The sequence below is a fragment of the Mustela nivalis genome (genome assembly GCF_964662115.1).
Source record: "Mustela nivalis genome assembly, contig: HAP1_SCAFFOLD_525, whole genome shotgun sequence".
Classification (NCBI taxonomy): Eukaryota; Metazoa; Chordata; class Mammalia; order Carnivora; family Mustelidae; genus Mustela; species Mustela nivalis.
In genome coordinates, this window is record NW_028136133.1 from 406,218 (window position 1) to 411,659 (window position 5,442).

Here is a 5,442-nt window from a genome sequence, read left to right on the forward strand (position 1 = left end):
TGCCAACTTTACCAAAGCGTAGACAGATGGAAACCACATAGAAAGTTGCCATTGGGGCAATTCAAATGAAAACTCCAGTGAGCTCTCACTGCACACCTATCACAGTGATTCAAACCAAATGCGCCAGAGAGGGAGAGAGAGACCCCACCACCAAATGCAAGGCAGGATGTGGAATGACTGGATCACTCCCACATCACAGTTGGGAATGGAAAATGATAGAGCTGACTCTTGAAAACAGTTAAGAGTTTCTTTTCCTTTTCCAAGCCGTGAGTTACATTCCCGTTCACATGCAGTATAATATCATTTTCAGGTGTCCAATAGAGTGGCTCAACCCTTCCACACAGATTCTTTGAGAACTAGACTTGCTACCGCCTTAGGAGCAGGTCATGGCACTATGGCATTTATCTTAGAGAAATCAAAACTTAACGTTTGCTCCAAAGCCTGTAGGGGAATGTATCTGTGTCCTTATGAAAGCAGTGGGGCTGCCAAGGGGGTGGAAGGGACTGGAGTGGTTGGATATTGACACTTGACAGGGCTGCTGTAAGTGATAAACTCCTCTTGCTTCTTTGAAAGCCCCTTCCCCTTAATGGTGGTCCTGAGGACAAGGAGAATAGGAATGTCAACAATTTCAATCGCTTTAAACCTGCCAAGCATTAGAACACCATCTCTTCTACACTAGTTCACTCTCGTCTTAATCCTCAGTATCCCAAAGCAGACAGGTGGGGTCTGGTCCAAGAGGGGTTGCAGGCAGTGTCCCTTCCACAGGCCATCTCCCCTCTTGCCCAGAAGCCCAATGACCAGGTCCCAGGCTTTCAACTCATCTAATTTCTGTGCCTTCTCTAGGGACACCAGGGAACTTCTGGGCTCTTTTTCTGGCTTCAAGGAGGCTCTGCGACGCTGGGTCTAGTGCTCTCAGCCGACTTGGACCACACGGCCAGTTGTCTCCTCCTGCATGGGCCACCTATTGGCTCGGGTGAATCAGGTGAGGGCATGTCCTCTCAGAGAGATACATGGAGAACAGAATAGAGGACCTCTTTCTGGCATTGTTTACCCTAATCTCTCAGTGGTTGCTACCATCGCTTGACTTCCCTGGAATTTCAAGCCCAGGAGAGGGGGGTGGGTCAGCAGCCAGAACTGTGGCTTCACCCTTGTGTCTTTTTTGAATGTTTTCCGCAACCCAGAGGGCTTCCGACAACACCAATTGATAACCGCATATGGTTTCCGTGGGCCAGGCATCCAGGTGCATCTAGCCAGGGACCTGTGTCTCAGGATCTCTCACAAGGCTGCAGTCAAGATGTCATGTGGGTCTTCAGTCATCTCCAGGCTTGTTGGCGGGAAATCTGCTTGTGTGCTCACTCGGGTGCCTCCTAGCAGCCAGAGGTCCTCCATTGCGGTGAGCAAGAAATATTCATTCCTTGCCACATGGGCCTCTCCATCATACAGCCCACAAGGAGCAGGCGGCTTCCCTCGAAACCAATGGTGAGGGAGCGAGAGCAAGCCCAAGAGGAGACCAGTGTCTTTGTCTACGAGCCTCAGAAGGGACATGCTATCTATCTCTCGGGCCATATTCTGTCCTTTCGAAGTGAGGCAAGAGTTCCTGACTCTAATCCAGTGGTAGAGTATGGAACACAAAACGAGGTGTACCCACGAAGGGAATCGTTGGAGACCCTGAAAGGCTGCCCTCCATGCTTTGCTGGGACTTTACCTCAGCTAGGCATCACCATAATCCTTGCATCCAAACTAGAACGTGACCTATGAGAAAATTTTGTCAAGCCCTTCTGGGATCCTTACAGCAGCTTGCCTAGAAGTTCCTTGCACAAGGGAAGGGTGCCTGTGTGGCTTAGTCAGGTCAACGTCTGACTCTTGATTTCGGCTCAGGGCGTGGTCCCATGGTCTGTGAAATCCAGCCCAGCGTCTGGTTGTGCACTTGAGTGGGAAGGCTGTCTAGGAATCTCTCTATCCCTGCCCCTCTCCCGCTTGCATGTGTGTGTGCCCTCGCTCTTTCTCTCTCTCAGAAATGAAGAAGCAGAAGTCATCGTAGTGGTAGGAGTGGTAGTTATTTTCACATCAGTGGGTAATGAGACAACCTTGGCTTGGAATGGGAGCTCTGAAATTCACTAGCTGTGTGATCTTGGGGCAAGTTGTGTCCCCTCTCTGAACCTCAGTAGTATAGGACACACTGGGTTATTGGGACAATTAAGTGATCAGTAAAGGACACTTAAAACCCTTGGTTGCTTGGCATAGAATCCCTTCATACAATCAATTCTCAGTCGCAGTAGGATCAGCAATTTGATCGTTTTATTTTTTTGGTCCTTAACAATGAAAAATGCTCTCTCACATGGCTATAGGGAATAGGTAGCATCAGTTCAAGAATGGGGTGGATCTCCAGTCAAAGGAGCAATGGGTGTGGCTGATGGGTAAGGAAGCACAGGAGCTTTTGTGCTCTGGTTGTGAGTGTTGGTGGCTGCTGGGAAAGGGAATCAGACCTGCAGGGGACCCGAGAACTTGGAGTCTGGCCAGTGCACCCTTGCTCCCTTCTTGGGCTTCTGGGCTTTCAGGGGAGCCTGTGGCCCTTGAGGGCATTTGGAGGCTGTGCCCAGAAGAGCAGGAGCAGGAGCTGGAGCTGGAGCAGGAGCAGGAGCAGGAGCAGGAGGCCCCCCGGAGACAGGCTGGACCTTGGGCCCAGAGTTGGCCAGCTTCTGCCTGAGGCAATGGTTTTCTTCCTTGAGCCTTTGGAACTCCCTCTCTGCCCACAGAACAGCCTTCTGGCTCTCCTCACTTCTGTTCTCCACCAGGAGGCGCTCTCGGTCATGCAAGGAGGAGATTCTCTGCCATTCTCGGTGCAGGTCGTCGGCCATCTTCTTGTAGAGGCCTAAGTTCCAGTGGGCAGCATCCACCTTCCTGCGCACCTTGGCGAGTTCGTTCTTCACTTGCAGGCAGCGTGCCTTCTCCTCCATCATCTTCCTCTCCAGGTGTTTGAGGTGCTCTTCGCACAGCTTAGGCTCTGCCTCGAGCTTCAGGTGCAGCTTCTGAATCTCCCTTTCCAGGAGGCTGTTTCGCTGGTGAAAAGATACTTGCTCAGCTTGGTGGATTGTTGTGTTTCCTGGGAGCTCTTCATTCCCCTGACGTGCCTTCTTCAGTGCCCTGGATGGCTTTCCTTGATTCAGGGGGCTCCCACGGGGCACGTGATCAGTGGAGGAGGAGCCAGTCTGCACCTGCGTCCTTGAGCCCCCACCTTCCAGATGATCCCGAAGGAGCTCTAGCAGATGCATCACCGTCAGTAGGATCTGGCTGAGGGTGTGGTGTTGGCTCTGGCCCTCAGCGGGGGCCTGCCACGGCACACCTCCGTCAGGAAGCTCTGGCCTGCCTGCCTCCCCTGCCTCTTCCTGCCCTCTCAGTCCACAGCTGCCAATGTCCTGAGACAGAGGGTCTGCACTTCCCCGCAGATCAGGGCTGTCCTTGAAGTCTTCTGGCATATTCCTCGCAGGGGGTTCTCCATCGTCCTGGGCTGCTCCACAGATGGGATTTTCATCGGTGAGCTGGTGAGGGCTCTTCTTCAACAGCCTTTGCCGAACTCCCTTCAGCAGTTGCGTAGCGTCTCCCACAGAAAAGTACCCGACATCTTGATTCAGGGCAGCCAGAGCAAGGAGCTGTAGCGGGAGAGGACTGGCCTTGTGCTCTGATGATGCGACGGCTCCATGGGCTGGTGCATCCGGGTCGGTCTTCTCCATGTCTTTTCCAGATACTTCATTCTGGGCACAGTGCCCCTTTCTTCCTCTTAAGCGGAGTCCACACTTTACTGGAATGAACACCAGCAACACAGTGCACACGAGGATCTCCCAGCCAAACCCAGAGTCTCGTGGCCCATGTGGCCAACGTTCGATTATCGGCAACCCAGAAGCCCACAGCTGTTCCCGGAGAGCCCACAGCGGCTCCAGAACTGTGTGGGGAGACATTGTAATGGCCACCAGCTGGCTCCAGAGAGCCTGGGGGCTTTGTCTCTGATCACCAGTGTCCTCTCGGCCACTAGAAACTGCTTGGAACCCCTACGAGGGTTCCGTCTCCAATGCAAACCAGTGCCTGGCAACAGGAGCTGAAGGGAGTAGGGGTGGGGGAGGTGCACCCGAGACTCCAAGGCAAATCAGTGCCTGGCAACAGGAGCTAACAGTCGTTGGGCAGCGGAGGAGAATCTCTATATTGTGTACCTGAAAAAAATGCAACCCTCTGTAGCATTGTCTTGGAATTAAACTTTGACACTTATAAAAAAAAGTTAAAAATGAAACTAGATATCAAAGGGAGAAACATAACAAAATCTAAACACGTAGAAAGTAACTTTCTAGATTATCGGAGACAAAAGATAAAATTTCAGTGCACTGAACGGAAGGAAAATAAAACTGCAACGTATTAAAATTGGTGGGACACAGCTAAATCAACAGAGAGCTCAATTTATAGCACTCAATGCATACATTAGAAAGGAGGAGGAGCATCTGGGTGGCTCAGTCAGTTAGTCCAACTCTTGATTTTGACTCGGGTCATGGTCAACCTTGGGATAGTGAGGCTGAACCTGCATTGTGCTGGTGCTGGGCATGGTGGCTGCTTAATCATCTCTCTCTCCCTTTCTCTGTCTCTGTCTCTGTCTCTCTCTCTAAAAAGAAAAGGAGTCTCAAAACTATAATCTTTCTATTTTAGAACCTAGAAAAAGAGGAGAAACTAAAACTAAAGAAGAAAACCAGAAGAATCCTTCTACCCCATTTCAAGATATTCGTCTACAGTAATCAAAAGTGTGTGGTGTTGGTGAAGAGCTATACCAATGGAACAGAATAAAGATGGATAAGTGGAACAGAATCAAGGACCCAGAAAGTGAACTACACCCATATGTCGAATGGGGCCTTGACAAAGGTAAAAAGCCGTTCAGTGGAGGAGTGACAGCGTTTTGAATAAATGGTGCTAGAGCAAGTGGACATGCATAGGCATGAAAGAAGAAGGAGAAGCAGAAGAGGGAGCGGGAGAGGGGAGGAGGAGGTGGAGGACGAGGAGGCCGGGGACCACAATCTAAGTATCAAACCCTATACAAAACTTAACTCAGGCTGCCTGGGTGAGGCAGCCTGTGCGGCAGCCAGCTCTTGATTTCGGCTCTTGTCAAGCTCTCAGCGTCCCGGGACAAAGTCAGGCTCCAAGCTCACTGGCGAGGCTGCTTGAGGATGCTCTTTTCCCTTCTCCCTCCAGGCCCCTGCCCGCTCATGCACATGTTCACTCTCCCAAAGGACAAAAAGAAAAAAAGAGTATTTTAAAAAGTAGCTCAAAATTAATCACTGCCTTACATGGAAAATGATAAATCTTATAGGGAAAATGTGGGGAAAAATTTCCAGAATGGAAAGCTAGGTAAAGAATCCTCCAGTCGAACATCAAATTATTTTCCCTAAGGTAAAGTTGATTAATTAG